This window comes from Tamandua tetradactyla, assembly GCF_023851605.1.
Source record: "Tamandua tetradactyla isolate mTamTet1 chromosome 25 unlocalized genomic scaffold, mTamTet1.pri SUPER_25_unloc_1, whole genome shotgun sequence".
In the NCBI taxonomy this organism is placed as follows: Eukaryota; Metazoa; Chordata; class Mammalia; order Pilosa; family Myrmecophagidae; genus Tamandua; species Tamandua tetradactyla.
The window spans coordinates 498,583-517,409 of record NW_027518256.1 but is presented as its reverse complement, the minus strand read 5'-3'; the positions used below and the strand labels follow the sequence as shown (position 1 = coordinate 517,409).

At 42.6% G+C, this 18,827-nt stretch overlaps 1 long non-coding RNA gene across 1 annotated transcript in view; it reads left to right on the top strand.

The window, feature by feature from the left end:
* Positions 1-18,827, top strand: part of LOC143673028 (uncharacterized) — a 288,041-nt gene that overhangs the window by 260,052 nt on the left and 9,162 nt on the right. Inside the window, exons 2-3 of the long non-coding RNA XR_013170149.1 lie at positions 13,042-13,184; positions 14,633-14,741. This is a non-coding gene — a long non-coding RNA (uncharacterized LOC143673028). The remainder of the gene's footprint in view (positions 1-13,041; positions 13,185-14,632; positions 14,742-18,827) is intronic.

Genomic DNA, 18,827 nt, shown 5'->3' with positions numbered 1-18,827 from the left:
TTTCCAGAGAAAAAACTAATATGTTATTCTTACTATGCATACTCGATGAATATTTATGCTAGAATACCACAAATAGAGAAATAAGATTGTTGCTGCACATTCTGTTCCACTCCACCTATATTAATAGTGCTCCAAAACAGCTTCTTCTACCTGGGACAGCTGAGTTTCTTTAAGTCTGATGGCAAAAAAAGGGCAATGGAGGAGGAGAAGGCTGCAGGAAGCCGGCTCCTTCTAGTACTCCCTTCATGTCTCAGCACCTCTCCCAGACACCATTTCATTACCACAATATGAAGACTGAAATACTTCCTTGCCTATACAAAAGAGCTCAACAAATGTAAAGTCATCTTAAAATAATGCATTACACCCCACCCCACCCCACCCCATGGCTTAGTGATTGCCTTAATTTAGGAAAGAAAAACAAGAGGTTTCAAAATGAAAATCTTCAAGACATTGTGTAAGGTATTACTTGCTAATGTCTTTATATTGAATGTACCAGTGGGAGTTGGAGAGAAGTGGAAGGAAAGGAATGGTTTCTAGACTTGTTTTGCTTCTGTGATAGTTTCTGCCGTATACTAACGCCCAGTTTTCATTAACCAAAAAATCTCTGGCTTGGCAAAGATGGAATGAATACTTGGTTTAGGATTAAGACAAATTGACTCTAACCTCAACTACATCAGTATTTGCCATGTTACCAAGGTCGAGCCACTTATCTTCTCCAAGCCTCAGTCTTCAAACTTACAAAATGGGGTAATAACGTGCTGAGGAGTGTGTTGCTACAACAGTGTGCTGTGGAAATGTAGGTCCAGGTACAGAAAATATTTTGAGCAAAATGATCCTTTTATTGTAGAGTAAAGCGTACAGAAAGTGTAACACTCCTTGTCATTTATATAGTACAAAAAGTCCAGAGAAGAGGAGAGAAGTGCCATCACAGCCAGCTTCCCAGGGTGGCAAAAAACTGCTGTGGAACTTTTATGTAACTATGTTAAAACACTGAATGAAGCTGCATGTGAGAATGATAGCGGGAGGAGGGCTGGGGACATAAATGAAATCAGAAAGAAAGATGGATGTTAAAGATCAAGATGGTATAATCTAGGAATGCCTAGAGTGTATAATAATAGTGAAATGTACAATGTACAAATTTTAAAAATGTTTTTGCATGAGGAAGAACAAAGGAATGTCATTATTGCAGGGTGCTGAAAATAGATGATAATCAATACTTTAAAATGTCACCTTATGTGTGAAACTAAAGCAAAAAATGTTTATTTGTTACAAAATTTAGATTTTGACTAGAGCATTTCCTAATATAACTCATGTAGATAGTTTGATTGAATGTCATAAGTACTTGGAATCTCAGGTAGCACATGAGATTTTGTTGGTTTGTCCAGAGTGAGCCCCCCATGAATCCCAGAGTGATTTGATCAGTGACTGGAAAAGTATTTGCAAGCCCCCTTCGGGGAATGGTGAGAGTGGAGAGAAATTCAACTTCCCCAAGTTGAATTCTTGATATTCTCACAAGCAGTGTGGACAACCAAAGCTATAGGCTGAGCCCCCAGTCTTGGGGGTTGTTCACATGAAACTTAACCCCACAAAGGATAGGTGAAGTCTACTTAAAATTTAGGCCTAAGAGTCACCCCCAAGAGAGCCTCTTTTCTTGCTCAGATGTGGCCTCTCTCTCCAGCCAACATGACAAGCAGTTTCACCACCCTCCCCCTCTCTGCATGGGACATGACTTCCAGGGGTGTGGACCTTCTTGGCAACGTGGGACAAAGATCCTGGAATGAGCTGAGCCTCAGCATCAAAGGACTGAGAAAAACCCTAGAATGAGCTGAGAATTAACATCAAGGGATTGAGAGAAACTTCTCGACCAAAATGGGGAAGAGTAAAATGAGACAAAGCATCAATGGCTGAGAGATTCCAAACAGAGTTGAGAGGTTACCCTGGAAGTTATTCTTATACATTAAGTAGATATCACCTTGTTGTTCAAGATGTAGTGGAGAGGCTGGAGGGAATTGCCTGAAAATGAAGTGCTGTGTTCCAGTAGCCATGTTTCTTGATAATGATTGAACAATGATATAGGTTTCACAATGAGACTCTGTGACTGTGAAGATCTTATGTCTGATGCTCCTTTTAGCTACTATATCAACAGAAGAGTAGATCATATGGAATAAAAATAAATAATTGGGGGAACAAATGTTAAAATAAATTCAGTTCGAAATAGTGGTAAATGAAAGTGAGGGGTAAGGGGTATGGTACGTATAGTTTTTTTTTTCTCTATTATCATTTTATTTCTTTTTCTGTTGTCCTTTTATTTCTTTTTCTAAATCGATGTAAATGTACTAAGAAACGATGAATATGCAACTATGTGATGATATTAAGAATTACTGATTGTATATGTAGAATGGAATGATATCTAAATGTTTTGTTTGTTAATTTTTTTAATTAATAAAAAAAGTTAAAAAAAAAAACAAAACTGCTGTGGGTTGGGATCAATAAATGGCAGCTCCACAAGCCCCACTTCGCACATGAGAAGAGAGATAAATCTCTACTGTTCGGGTGTGGCTTTCATCCACCTGGGGGTGGGTTTAAGGACTGGCAAGGGCTTTTTCATTAGACTTAACATCTCCCCCAGGTTGGGGAAGGCCAAGGATGGCCACTTAGTATGTGTTATGATTTCCCCAGAGAAGGAAGTGGGAGTAGGTGAAGTCTGGAAGCAGCTCTGATTTCCCTACACTGCCTATCTTCCATCGTTGTGGGGAGGATTAATCTGGATAAAGTGTGTTAGAATGTTATGCAGACAGTACAGTGGACAGTGACACAAATCCTTCCTGCCATTATTCTGACTTAGCACTTGGAATTAATTCATTTACATCACTTGATTCCTTAAATCTCACCAAATTAATCTAGAGAGTGTAGACTGAGTTCCATTTCTGCAAAGAATAATGCACGAAGGAGAAATTTTGCCTGACCTTAACACCACTTTAGGTCTGTCTAGGAAGGTGATTTGTACATATTACAATATTCCCAGGAGAAAAATGTATGAGTCCTTTCTTACTCATAACTTAAACTTCTTTTTTATTCCCCTCATAGTGAAATTCTATCGTTTGCAAAACATGAATATGATGATATAATTCAGGCACATGAAAGAGACTTTTAGGAGAGTAAAATAAATCATAATGGAAAGAGAGGTGATATAGTTTGCCTGTTGGTACAGGAAGGCATAATATTATTAAAAACCAAACCAAACCACCAAGAAGGGTTTACCCCAGGAATGAAGGATGATTAAACATCTGGAAATCTATTCATGCAATCCAGTATATTACCAGAATAAGAAAACCAACAGATGAGTGTCTCAATAGAGAGTAAAAAGGCTCTTGATAAGATTCAACCCTAATATGTGATTAAGAAAAAAACAAAACACAACTTCTAACATTGGTGCTGTATTAAAAACATGCTTGTTAAAACCAGAGGCAAGAGAAGCATGTTTGCTATCACCTCACCCTTAGAAATCAACAATATGTCCAATGTCCAAAACAAGGCAATTAGATAAGAAAACAAATGAGCTAGAAGGGAATACCTAGAAAATCAATTGAAAACATATAAAGGCAAATAAGTTTAATAGGATGGTAAACACAAGATCATCATAGGAAAAATAGCTTTTCCACATACGAGCAAGCAATTAAAAAGTGAAAGTAGAATTGGCCCTCATCCCATCTACAGTACACACACACACGTACTCATGTCCACACAGACACACACACACGTACTCATGTCCACACAGACACACACACACACAGTGGAGAGCTAAATATCTATATATATATACTTCCAGTACCAGATAATAAACTTATAGATGAAAGTGAAGAGAACCCTATAATTTTACTGCAGGGCATTAAGGAATATTTGGCAAATGGAGAAAATATCAAGAACCTGAATGATAAAATTGAATACTTATCTGTCCATTGAATGCAAATCTAATCAAAATCACAAGAATTTTATGGACCATATCAAGGTGATTCTGAGGTACATTAAAATTTAAAAGGAAATCTGTAAGATCAACAAAATTCTGAAAAACACCAACAATGAAAGGAAATGTCTCATCCAAATGTCAAAACATTTTTAAAGCTATTTAAAAATTTCTTAAACTGTGAAATGTAGAAACTCAATAATTGAGAAGTAGATCTCTCAAACAGAAGAAAACATCAAGTAATGGAATAAGGCAAAAGTCAGAATACAGTTGTTGCTAAACAACTCAGGAGTGTTATCTCAGGAATGAGACAGACCTTATTAAATGGTGCTCTCACCATTTATTGAGAAAAAATATAGAGACCTACACCTCATATCACATATAAAAATAAACTCCAGAAGGAATAAAAAGATAGTTGAGGAAAAAAAATCATAAAAATATTAGAAGAAAACACCAGAGAATATTTTTTAGATATTAGAATAAATAATGCCTTTTTGAATAAGACAAAACTCCACAACTAACAGAGGTATACTGATGGCTATGACTACCCCAAATTCAGAAGTTTTACACAATAAAGCACAGAGATATTACATATGTAAAATTACACATCAGATCAAGGTTTTCCTACTATTACATTTTCTGTGCTACTAATTTTTATTTCAGAAAATATATTTATTGGTTTTATAATATGGGTTAAGCAAAATGCACATCCTCATTTGGCTCATTCTTTTCCTATAATACTCATATCAGGACTCTCTGCTTAGGGAATGTATATAAAATTAACCAATGCCAGAGGGGAAACTACTTCCTCCTATTTCATTTTCATTTTCTCATATAGGGCAGTGGCTTAAAAACTGTGAAGCCAGAGCTATATATAGGAGGAAAAACAACAGCAGGAGGGCAGCTGGTCATGGCCTTTCTGAGCCCCAACAGGGTTCCAAGGAGCATCCAAGCAGGGATGTCACAGGTGGGAAACTCTGGAATTCATACTCCAAGCTTGCCCTTGATGTGGATGTCTGCCATTTGCAGAGCAAGGGCAATAATTCCAGCCACCTTCTGCTTATCAAAGAATGATAAACAAAGTCCTCAGCATGAAGGAGATGCTCCTCATTGGCACTGCTGTGGTTCCAGCTTCCTCCTTGCTACTCCAGGCTGCTGGGTTTCTGACCAGGCAATATAAAACTATACTAAAAGTAAACATTTCCTTCCTTCTTTATTTTTTTCTTCCGCTTCTTTTTCTTTTCCTTTTCCTCAGAGAACCCATCTGTGCCAGTTATCTATTTATTGACTGTCAATTCCAAATCCACCCATCTTTGCAATCTTTTGTGATTCTAGAGCTGGACCCTATACACATTTCTTCTTTGCCAGCTGGAGAAATGTTATGCTTCAACAACAAAAAGGACAGGAGGGACACTACAAGGCAAAGAGGAAGACGTGGCTTTTCTCTCTGGTTCTGATGTTCTTATGGCATTGCTGCAGCACTGGGTGAGAGGCCCAGTGGCTCCTACTCTCTGTGGCATTTCTCCAGCACTCCAGTGGATGTCTTCCTGCAGATCTGCTCAAGTCTGAGTGGCTTCCTGGTGTTCCAGCAGGGGCTTCCCGTAGAGCAGGTCCAGCCTACCAGCGCCTCACTGAATCAGTCCACCACACAGTGAGAGCTGCAGCCACAGCCTTTCCAAGGATGTCTGATTCTTAATCTCAGTTGAGGCAGGGGGATCCCTCTTTCAAATTCTTAATTCCTTCTTTTGGTAGTCTCCCTCAGCCCTAGAGGAAGCAGCTGCTCCCTGTATTTTCCACTCATGTGTTCCTCAGTATCATCTTTACACTTTTTAATACCTAACACCTCTGACTAGTCAGAAATATTTTACATTATTTTTTTTCTTCTCAAATTACTGGTGTGATTTGTCTCCTGACTGGATGCTGGCTATCCCAATATCTAATTTTGCATAAGCAGAGAAGCTCCTCTGTAGGAGTGAACAAAGAAAGAAACAGCACTAAATGCAGGAAAAAATGCTGTAGGTCAAAAGAGGAAAACAGACATGAAGGACAAGAGTAAAAACATTCCAATTAAACAGGTTTACTGCAAGGGAAGGAGAATAATTTTGAGACTTTCCAGTTTGTTTCTTCAACAAGATTCAAGTGGGCTTTTTATCAGTGCAACTAGAGCAAACAATTGTAAAGGGAAAAGTAAGATAGGATAGAGATGAAAAACAGACTTGCCAAATTTAAAAACACAAAATAGACAGGGAACAGCAGACTGTATTCAAGGGGAGAAAACAGATTAATAAATGTGTCATCTCAAGAAAAAAAATGTCCATAAAATTCAATGCATGAAAAATAGATTACCATCAAAGAATTGATTGATCTCAGACTTCTTCTCTACAATATGAAGAAGCAGAAATAAAATGAAAAGGTCCACAAAAAATCTCCAACTGCTAGAGAAAGGATGCAAAATTAAAATCTCAGAAATGGAGAAATATTATTATGAAAGGACTAGGAGTAAGCATAAGTTATAAAACTAAAATGGTCTAAAATTAAATGTCATTTATAAGATCATAAAAACCTAAGGCAAATTTTAAAACTTGTTTTCCAATTAGAAAGTGAAAAATGTAATAAAAGCAATAATCTTTCAATCATGATAATCTAAGTCTAAAGTTCCAGGACAGGGAAGTTGTAGAAAGATGCTATCTTTCTCATCTTAGTTTTGTATTAATAGAATATGCCATTTATGATTTTGATATATAGAAAAAGAATTACCTTTAAGAATTTGAAGTGTAAAATTAATCTTAAATAGCATAAAAAGGGGAAGTATAACCTCCACATCACAAAAGGGTAAAAGTACAAAGAAACATTATACATATGCAAAGAAAAAAGATTAACATGATATCAAAAAAATGTTAAGCATTTGCCTGAGTAGTGAATTAACCAATTTTCCTTCTTTTTCACAATGACCAGGTATAACCTTTATAATCAGGAACAAAATAATAAATACTTGGGAAAATCCTGGAGCTTAAAGAGCAACAATCTCAGAGGAGACATTCCCATTTGACACTAACTGTGGAATAAGTCTGCATGCAGCTACAGCTGTTCCCATAAGACCAGGTGAGAAGAAATGGATATTCTAGCCCCAGGGATAGAATCACAAAAGAAAAGAGTGCTGTTAAAGAGTGCTATCAGGGGATAGTTTGTTGTTGTATTTATTTGTTTGTTTTACTCTAGGTTTTTCTTTTCTTTTTTTACATGATTTATTTATTTTTTTAATATGTCTAGTCAACTTCCACCCCCAATAAAGACTTGAATAATAAATCCAGGCCTTATTGTTGATTAAAGACTATCAGAAAAATAAGCGGTCTTAGAAACCATTTTTAATCCAACACCTTTGTCTCAGTCATGGAGAACTAAGGCCCAGAAAAGTAAGTGGCTTGTTCCCATCCAGCCAACAGAATTAGTTCCAATAAATGTATGGGATTAGCAAAAATACTATAAAACTCTTAGTTTTATGAAGCCTTGAGGGCTTCAGATAAGCCTCAATAAAAACATCCTGCTGAATATGTAGGAACCTGCTGAGCAGAGTAGATTTCGCTGATACCGGCCAGCTCTGAAACTTTATGGTTGGGGGAATTAATTGGCTACTTTGTCTCCCAGAGTGTGAGACTTACAGGTCACTCCTCTGGGTCTTCTCTAAGCCTAGAACCCTTGGAGAGGCTGCCCAGCTGGTAGCTGAGCTTTTGGATTGACTCTTCAGCCATTCCAAACATCATGCTCATAAGCCTTCCAGTTGCTGCCATCCAGAGGAAGCCAGGATCAGGGATATGATACTTATATATAAAAATCATTAAAAGATTTAATGCACATGGGCCAACACACTTGCTAAAGGCCCAGTCCCTAGGTTTGTAACAGTCCACAGTGGATTTCAACCAAGTACTAAGAAACAGAAACCTAAAGTTTCTTTTTCTTTTTTTTTAAATTTTCTGGCAATAGCATGTATATATAAAACACAAAACTCCTCATCTTAATAATTTTAAGTGTACAATTCAGTGGTATCAATTACCTTTATAATGCTGTGCCATAATCCATTGCCAAAACATATTCATTACCTCAATCAGAAACTCTGTACCTATTAAGCAATAACTCCCCATTTCTTTTTCTTGTCCCTTAGCCCCTGTGATCTAATTTAATTTCTATCTCTATGAATTTACATATTCTAAGTATTTCCTATAACCGGAATCATATGATATTTGTCCCTTTGTGCTAAGGTTACTTTTTAACCTACCTATCAAATACTAGGCTACTTTTTTCAAAAAAGTTTTTCAACAGCATGCCCACCTCCAGATTGAGGTGGAAAGTGCCTTGAAATCAAAGTGTAGGCAAATTAGTGTTTTTAGGTCTGCAGTGCGTACTTCTGGGGAAATTAAGCCATTTAAATTTAGTGGAGTCTTTTACAGCTATTTTTGCCAAAGCTCTTTTATGAAAGATTTGGGAATCATTCTAAAACACCATAATGGATTTTAAAATAAAAAGTAACTTCAAGGATATTCTGCCTTCAGTAGCTTGAGGTGTAAATTCTGAAAACTCGCATGTAGGTGTGGAAAGCCTGTGTGTGCAGGAAGAGAAGCTGCAGGACACGCACCCTGCCACCCATGACATCACCATCAGCATCCAGGCAGGGTGGACAGCTATGAAGGTAGCTACTTCACCCAGACTGCATTTATCTATACTCAAGATATTCAAGTGATCTATATAACTCAAAATGTGAAAAAAATATTTACATATTAGAACTTATTCTAATTCTGTCCTTACTAGCTCTGCTGAAGATGAAATTTTATGGTTCAGACAGCTTTATAAAAAAGAGCTTCAGGCTTTTTAATAGCTAACCTCCTTGGTAAAAAGAGGTTCCACACAGACCCATTTTGTGTTGAATTCCTCTCTCTCGGGTATAACGATTTAATGGGTAATAACTAAGGATAAGTTCAGTTTTGCATCAAGGAAGAATAATGAGCAAACTGATAAATGCAAGCTATTTACTGGGGAATTTTGTTTGTTCAACTGGACTGCTCATGTATCGGAGATGATGCCCCCATTACAAGTACTATTTCTATACCAACTGCAACGAAAATGCCACAAAGGAGAAGGCAGTGTTGGTGTGTGTATGCACGAGTGTGAGAATGATGCAGAGGAACGGGAGTGGGGGTGTGGGTTTACACACATGTGTGTATGTGCACATGTATGTCAGAGACAGAGCATTACATAATTCTCTCATGCACACCCATGTAAAGGAGCATGGGTAGAGTTGTTACTCTGCCACAAATATTCAAATCATTATATCACAAAGCATGGAATCAGAGCCCAAATATTTACATAATTAAGAAATCAACTAATAAATAAATAATGTCATCTGATACCAGTGAGTCTCCAATTATTTACAAAGAAGCTGTTTACAGTTCTTTCATGGGCCAGCCAGAAAAGCCCAGCTAGGATAGAAGAGTCTATCTGCTATACAAAATGGTGGAAAGGTTAAACCAGCCAGCTTTCTGTGTCTATACATTAGCACTCAGAAACATGGACATGTACACTCACAGGAAACAGCTATCTTGTCATTATTTTTAACTTTCACCATTGGGATCTCTTTTCTTCCTTTAAAATTCACTTACGATGCTTTGACCAACATTATGCAAAGAGATTTGTAGGGCCTTTCAATTTCAAAGCATGCTAATACACCGAAAGCTCCCACTCAGAAATTAACAATTGTCACAAAGTACTCCTTGAATTTAAATAAGGAGACAATGCATCATTGGGAGACTTGGGCTTCAAACATCTATAGACATGTTTTAAAGGTACAATGCAATGGGAAACAGTCACAGCAGATACCTGTTATATAAGCATTGGGACAATATGAATAAGTCACAAGCAGATGTTCTTTATCAAAGCCTTGCAGTTTTTTTCTTTCCTTTTTTTGTTTCTCTTTTTTATACTCCTGATTATAGAGGAATCCCTTAATCCAGAAATGATCCTAGGGAAACAGAGAGCAGTGTCATTTAAATGTCCCTAAGCCAAATGTGATACTACCTTTGCCAATGGAATACATTGGGGTTGGATTAGAATAAGATTTAAAATGAGCTGTGACTAATTCATCTATGACCTGGAGATCCCCACCAATTTTTTTTTTCTATCCTGGATCTCGGATTCTAATTTTTAAAAGGAGTACATGGACATTTGGGTTTTAGTGTCTGATTTGTATGACATATTAAGTTACACATCAAATATGAATAGAAACATGGGACTGCATGTTTTAAAATGCTATTTACATTTTATTACATCTTACCTCATTCTGCAAAGAATTTAAAATTACTTACAATGTGTTTACATCTTCAAATTCTTATTATTCAGGGTGAAAATGATGAGATTTACAGCACAGTATAAAGGAAACTCTTTAATTTATTAACCTGGGCAATTCTTTTGTATAACTTCTCTGAGCCTCAGTTTCCTAGTCAGTACAATGGGAACAAGAAGACTGTCCATTCTGCCTTCTGTATTGTTTTTTGCAACAATAATATGACACATACAACAGAAAAACGTTCTTACAAGGTGTAAAATAGTACAAATTAAAAAGTCATGACAGTCTTACTCTTACTTAATCTTTTTCTCTGTTACATACTGATAATAGAAATCAGAGTTCTAACAACAGAAACCAGAAGGTATGAGATAGTATGAGAGCACAAGGTTTACATGTTCAAGTAATTTTCTTTCCATCTTAATTGGCCTCACTTCCTTTTGGACCTAAACTTGTAAGCCAGATCCAATCCTAGACACTAAACTTATCTTCTTTGGTCCCTCAAATTCAATCACCCAAGAAAAGAGGCTAAATAATTTCCTGGAAAAATCAGAGAGTTTTTAGTATATTTAAAAACATGGATATATAAAGCAAAATAGGATAAAAGTTACCTGACCAATTAAGAAAAACAAATGGCAGAGAAAACTCTCTTCCAATATTCCTTGAACATATATTTCAGAAATGTGCAGCTTTTGTTTTAAATAATGTGCTTTCAAATTCAGAAGGAGAAAATTAAATTATTTTTTTAAAAAGATGAAATAACTCTAAGTCAAACACCAGAGTTTTTCTTTAACCAAAGGAATAAAACTAGGATTGCCTTTTTCTTTTTAATTTAGCAGGACGAGGACTTGGGTGGCTATTGTTACAAGTAGTATTGTGGAATTATACAGTGCTTTAAGTGCTATATAACACTGAGGGTGAAAGAACACACATACAAAAAAAATCTTGTGAAGATTTCATGTGTAAAAAGTCATTTTACTTCCCCATTGTATCACTCTGCAGTTTTAAGTAGCACTGGGGTAGAGACTGTTCTGATGGGTGGACCTCCACCCAGGGTGTTATGTTGCACAACTTGAGGGGGGGCCATTCACGCTGTGGTCCATGTGCATGGTGCCTGCCCATGGTCTCTCTAGTTGTACACTGCCGGGGTATGAAAAATGAATGTGCCCCCACAGTTGTGCAATGTAGTAGCCCTGGTAGGTTTGGGGGAAGGTACTAAGATTGGGGGTCCTGGAAAATAGCAAAGTAAAGAATGAAATAAACAAAAGTCACAAGAACTGTGGGCATGGCCTCATTCTCTCAGCCGATTGGGCGGTGAGAAGATTGATGGGAAGGGGGCGGGGCCAGGCCGCTGTGGGCGGGGCCTGGGGGTGAGCTCACAATGGAGGCCACCTGCAGAGTCGTCTCCACCCACTCTGGGGGGAGGGGTGGGACTGTTGTCTCTGCCCACCTCTGAGGGGTGGGGCCAAGAGCTGTCAGCCCCCCCTCCGAGGGGCGGGGCACAGTCGCTCCCTCCTCCCACTCCCGGGTGGGCTCCCCTCAGGGTGCTTGCGGTTCCCAACTTGGCGGCTCTTCATTTCCCACGCAGGGTGTCAGTTTCTCCACAACCCTAAGCCCATCTCCGCCTCTCGCCCTGGACCTTCCTCCACCCCAGACCTCCCGAGACGGGGACCGGGTCCTGGGCTCCGGAGGTAGGCGGGGATTGAGAACGGAGAATGAATGAATTAATCGAATTCATTTAAATGAGTGAATTAATCGAATTCATTTAAATGAATGAATTAAATTCATTCATTCATTCCAAAGTTAAAATAAAAATCCAGTCCCAGCTATATAGTAAAGCTGCAGAAAACCTTAGACGGAGGAAATCTGAAAAGCTTCCAGGAGAAGAAGAGTAGTGCAAAATGAACAGTTAAACTGGCAGCTCGCCCTTCAGCAGAAAACAACAGACGCCAAAGGACAGTGGACTCTTCATTGTCCAAACAGGAAGCAGTCTGTATGGAATTCTGTATCCAAAAAAAAAGTGTCCTTTAAGAATGAAGGTGATAGAGACATTTAAGAAAGAAAAATTTAAGAAACAAACAATACACTTAGAACCACAGAAAATGAATCTCTTCATTAGCCTAAACTTAGGCATATTGAAAGCAAGTATCCAAATAAGGATTGTAAAACCTGTGTTTGCACTGTAAGCTTCATGAACCAATTTAAAATTAAAGGAAGGAAGGAAAAATCTATAGATACAGATATGAAAGCTTCTTAGATTCTAAATATTATACATTATCTTCAATCCCATTTGATTAACAGTGAAAAGTATACATTCTCAAAATATCAAGTAGAAAGTAATTTCAGATAGGAGGTTGGCTATAGTAGTGACTTTGTTACAAACATTTTCCAATATTTGATTTCAGGAATTTGTTTTATCTAATGGTACTATAGCTGCCTATAGTTATTCTTTTTATCTTCTTTTGTCAAATATGGCATATATGCAAAGCAAAGAAAGAAAACTCAATAATCTCAAACCACACTTCAGCAAGCAGCTGCGGGACTGGTCCCAGAGTTTGTCATGAGGGCCACCATACCCTCATCTCAGATTTTTCCTTCTAGCTGCTCCAAAACACTGGTGGCTTTATCGAAGCCATAATGAGAAAATCATATGGCATCTGTCCTTTTGTCTCAGACTTCTTTCACTCAACGTTATGTCCTCCAGTTTCATCCACATTGTCATATGTTTTTTTGTTCTTGTCTTTAGTTTTCGCATGGGCAGGCACTGGGAATCCAACCCGGGTCTCCGGCATGGCTGTTGAGGACTCTGCCACTGAGTCACCGTGGCCCACCCCGTCGTATGCCTTGGGACATCATTTTATCTAAGTGCTTCATAGTACCCCATCAAATGTACGTACCACATTTCGTTTATCCACTCGTCTTTTGAAGTGCAGCTTAGCTGGGTAAAGAATTCTTGGCTGGAAAGTCTTTCTCTTTCAGGATCCTAAATATGTTACGCCACTGCCTTCTCACCTCCATGGTGCCTCTTGAGTAGTCTGAACTCAGTCTTCTGTGTCTTCCCTTGTATGTGATAAGTCACTTTTCTCTTGCTGCTTTCAGGACTTTCTGCCTCTCTTCAGCGTTTGACAGTCTGACTAGTATATGTCTTGGAGTAGGCTTCTTTGGATTTATCCTATTTGTGCTTCGTTGGGCTTCTTTTCTTGCATATTTACGTGCTTTCTAAGGGCTGGAGTGCTTTCCCCCATTGTCTCCTCAACTAATCTTCTAGCCCTTTACTCAGCTCTTCTCCTTCTGGGACACCAGTGATTCTTATATTTCCGTGCTCTGTGCTCTTCATTTCCTTGCGGTCCAGTTCCAGGGTTTCCGTCTTTTTGGCCACTTGTTCTTTTGTGCATTTGAGTTAAGTGGTCATTTCTTCCAGCTTGCTTTTTCCTCTGCCTCTCCAAAGCTGCTGTCGTGTGTCTCCAGGATATTTTTAATTTTGTCAACAGTATCTTTCATCTCTGTGAGATCTGTTGTTCTTCTATGTATTCTTTCAAACTCTACTTGATGCTCTTCCAGTGTCTTCTTGCTCACCTTGATGTCATTAGCGGGGCCGGGCCTGGCACTCGGTGGGTTGTGATGCGGCTCAGCGTGGCTCACTGCCCCATCCCTGCCTCCCCATCCGGGCACTCCTAGGCCTACGGGCCTCTGTAGGCAGAGGGGCATGGTCGGCTCTGGGCACCAGCTCAGGGGTCTCTGTGTGCAGGCGGAACAGGTTGACTGGCTTCTGGGTCCCCCATGGGAGCTCCCGGCTGTGGATTCTCCCAAGCTAGCTGTGGGGGCAGGCGGGAATGCAGGGTGCACTGTGGCTTCTGGTCCCACAGTTCCTGCCCCAGCCTGGGCAGACGTCTGGGTTTAGCTTCTGAACGGAAAAGTGCTAGGAGGAAGGCCGGCCTTCAACGCCGACCCCAGCCTTGGCATTTGTGCCGGCTTGTTTCTTAAGGCAGAAACTCCTAATAAAGGAATATTTTCACTGCCACAAAGGGGTGATTGTTGGAACTGGAGGGAGTCGGCGCCCCCGGCATCCCCCGCCACGCAGTTCCCCCGCAGTGCTCAGTGTCCAGCAGTGCAGGGTCGTGGCTGAAAAGCAGCAGCAGCTGAAAAAGGACGAGCGCGGGGGTCGCACGCAAGGGCGGCTTCCCCGGCCCTGCGGCTGCTCCGCACCCACTGGATGTCAGCTATTTTTTTCTCACCGGAAATGTAACAGTTATGAAAGCCCATTTTTAATGTTGTATTTATGTATCTGCAAACTGGTTCTCTTGTTTCTGTTAGTAAACTACTGTTGATGGTTCTAGATCTTTGGGCTCCAGCTCTGGCTGATCTGCTGCAGGTGACCAGTGCAGGGGTGGCCTTCCACGTGCCGGCCGTGTGGCCTTGTGCTTCCCTGAATGGCGTCGAGGTCTGGTAGGTGGGGAGCTGGTGGGCCCTGTGTTGGGTGTGGATTGTTTGCAGTGAAACCTGCGCAGGAATTTGACCTTTTCAGGATGTGGACTGGTGCAGGCCGGCACAGCTGGCGGGGACGCTATCCAGGGCATGTGGGTGCAGACATGTAGACACAGTCCTAGGCACGTGGGCTCCATCCTGGTCAGGTAGGCTTGGGCAGCTGGGTGTGGACATTGGTCCTGCCACCCAGGACGGTACGGCGGACCGTCCCTGCCCTCCTCCTGTAACGTACACACTGATGCTGGCTTTCCGGGCAGGGTGGAGGTGCAGGAACCCCAGACACAGCCCCCTACCCACACCCGGCAGGACACAGCCCCCTGCCCACACCCGGCAGGACACAGTCCCCTGCCCACGCCAGGCAGGACACAGCCCCCTACCCACACCCAGCAGGACACAGCCCCCTGTCCACACCTGGCCGGACACAGTCCCCTGCCCACGCCATGCAGGACACAGCCCCCTGAATGATCTCTTTCAGGGTCTTAGTGTGTCACACCACTGCCTTCCTGCCTCCGTGATGCTAGCTGAGTAGTCTGAACTCAGTCTTATGTGGCTTCCCTTGAATGTAGTAGATTGGTTTTTTTTTCTTGCGACTTTCAGAATTTTCTGCTCCTCTTCCACATTTGACAGACTGATTAGTGTGTATCTTGGGGAAGGCTTATTTGGATTTATTCTGTTTGGATTTCATTGGGCTTCTTTGACTTATAGATTCATGTCCTTTATAAGGGTTGGGAGGTTTTCCCCCATTCTGTTCTCAGCTATTCTTCCTAGCCCTTTACCCCTCTCTCTCCTTCTCGAAACTGATGATGCTTATATTTGAGGGCTTTGTTTTGTCCATCGTTTTCCTGTGATCCAATTCAGATTTCTCCATCGTTTTGCCATTTGCTGTTTTGAGTGTTTGAAATCAGTTATCCTGGCCTCTAGATCACTTATTCTTTCGTCTGTCTCTTCAAATCTGGTGCTGTGTGCCTCTACTCTGTTTTTTATTTGGTCACCAGAGCCTTTAATCTCCGTGATATCTGCTCTTTTTCTATGTATCTTTCAAATTCCTCTCTATGGTCTTCTACTGTCTTCTTGCTCTCCTTTATGTCATTTGCTCTCCCACTGATTAAGTAGTCATACGAACATCTTTGATTAGTTGTTGGAATGTCTGTGTCTCCTCTGGTGTTTTAACCTGGTCGTCAGTTTGGCCTCTATCTGTCTGCCTCGTGGTGTTCTTAGTGATGCTCTGCTCTTTGCATTGCATGTAAATACCTTGATTTACTTTGGGGCTTGATCTTTTCAGTGGTCTGTGTTTGCGGGGCGGTTGTAGAGCAGGGAGCAGGGTATGGGCTGGAGCAGTCAGTGTGGTGATTTGTTTCAGGGCAGGTATAGGTACAGTTTGTGGATGTTAAGGTGATGCTTGCGAATGTGGGTGCCCAGCATCCAGGGCAGATGTAGCTGTGTGGGTGCGCAGATCTGGGGGACGGTACCCTGGTGTGCAGTGGTCGAGGACGTGGGGCCATTTGTGTGCATGTGTTGAGCTGTGTCAGCAGGTCTGCATTATGCTTTTGTGGTCTGGGGGTAGGTGTGACCAGGCTGTGCTGTCTGTGCTTTCACAGAGCTGGGGAGCATGACAGAGGGCTGTGTGCTTGCTTGCACAGGTATAGGAGAGCCATAAACTGATGCGCAGAGCTCGGGGGCCGTGGGGTGAGGCTCTGCAACACAGTGGGCAGGGAGGCAGGTGTTGCCCTGGTATGAAGGCGCTGTGGCTTGTTGGGGAGGGTTTGCTTGGAGTGTGGGGAATGGGAGATGGTGATGGGGTTCTCGTGCATGCGGTGTGGCGTGAGTCATGGGGCCACGGGCTGTTCTGGTGAGGGTAACGCATTCAAGCAAAATCCCCGGCTTACTTCCTTCTCCTTGGCTCCCATCCATGCACTCCTGTGGGCTCCATGCCACTGTGCCATGCTCCAGCTTTCTGCCGCTCAGCTCCTCGGCCTCTGCAGCCAGGGCCCTCCTTAAGTGGTGCAAAAGGCTCTCTCATGTCAGTGGCACTCTTTTTTTTTTTTTCTTAATGATCATTCCTTCTGCATATATAATCAGTAATTCCCAGTTTCATCACATAATTGCATACTCATCGTCACGATGGTTTCTTAGAACATTTGCATCAATTCAGAAAAGAAATAAAAAGGCAACAGAAAAAAGTTCATACATATCTTACACCTTACTGCTCCCTTTCACTGATCATGAGCATTTCAATCTAAATTTACTTTAGCATTTGTTCCCCGTGTAATTTATTTTTATTCCATGTGTTTTCAGTTGTACTCTGGAATCGCCACCTCAGCCGCCCTCCTGTCCCTTCTCTAACTTGTCCATGGAGCAGGAGTGAACTCGAGCTACCCTGTTCGTTTATCTTTCTGGAAATCCTGGCTTTGTTTGTTGATATTTTCTGTCACATTTTTTCAAATTCCTTTCTCTCCTCCCTCCTTCCTGCCTCCATCTCACCCTTTTCCAGGGATGGCTTTCTTCGGGTGAATTCCTCAGCAGCTCTGATCATATCACAGGAGGCTCTACTACACTTGACTACAGAAGCTGTACTACGGCGAACAGTTTCAAACGTGTGTGAGAGAGTAAGCACCTCCTGCCAACAACAGCCTGATGCTTTCGTGGGGAAACTTCAGTTCCCAGATGCAGTAGCATGCTCCCTGCCATGTGTCTATTGCCTCAGCATCCAACACGGCCCCATGTCCCCTGGTGTCCATCTCTCAGGTCCCTCGGCATCCATCCCTCATCTCGGTCTGTGTCCGGCATGGCCCCATCGTGCCCCTTGGTGCCCGGTATGACCTTGTTGTGTCGTCTGGTGTCTGGCATGGCCCCACCGGCCCTTGGCGTCCAGCACAGTCCCGTCATGTCCCTTTGCTGTCCAGCACGGCCCTGTGATGGTTCTTTGGTGTTCAGCACAGCCCCATCGTCTCCCTCGGTGTCCAGCACAGCCCCAGTGTATCCCCTCGGCATTTGCCTCGGCCCCGTCGTGTCCCTTGACGTCCAGCACTGCCCTGTTGCGTCCCTGTGCAGGCAGCTTCCTGTCTGGGGGTCTTGTCTCCTCTCTCACTTATCGGTTGGTCCCGGCAAAAGTGCTGTTTCCTCACCACAGCCGTGAGCTCTGCTGTTGCCAGCACTTAAACAAACGTAGAGCCAACGTGGTGGCTCCTGTGAGATGCTGTGGCCAAGAGGCGGGGCCGTGTTGGATGCGTTTCTGCAGCAGGCAGGAGGCTCTGCTGGTGTCCCGGGAAAGGGGCCTCTGTGAGCCCTCCCTGCACTGTCCCTGTAGCCCGGTTGGGGGCCAGAGGCCTCAGCAGAGCTTGCGCGTGCCCCATGCAGCCCCTGAGGGTGTTCTCGGGCACGTGGACACCCCGTGACATCGCCCCCGTTGTTGCCCCTGTTGCCCCCCGACGAGACTGGCTGAGGCTCGCAGTCCCCTGTCGTGTCCGCTGCCTGTCACCCCTGGTAGTCTCCTAGGGTCCCCGAGACCTGGCTCCTGACGCATGTGCCCGACGCTGTCCTGGCACAGGAGCCGGTGTTTGTCCGGGACACTCTGTGGGGAGGGGACACGTGTGGGGCCCCTCTCCCTTTGCTATCAGCTCCCGGCTCTGGCATCAGCTCCTCAGCAGTGGACAGCATGGCAGCCTTCCTTTGTGGGAAGGGTGGGGAAAGGACATGAGAAAGGACTGCCGCGAAGGGAAGGATGAAGTGGGTGAATTCAGTCTCAGGGTCTCTGTGTGCCTGCTGTCCCCAGAGCCTCCCGGCCTCCTCTGCCTGGGCTGCTTCGTCAGGATGGGACTGAAACATACAGAGGCGGCCTTGATTTCCCCCGTGAATGGGCTCACGTTGCTCCCAGGACTTTTGGGCCTCTGCTGGGCACAGCTGGGCTCCTGGCTCTTTTCCAGCTCCTCCTCAGGCTCCCTCTGCCCCACTCTGCCCACCCTGCCAGACCCCAGAGCCACCCAAGTATTTGGCCCTCATGCCTCCTAGCAAGCCCCCTTCCTCCCCCTGAGCTTTGAGCCGCCATGG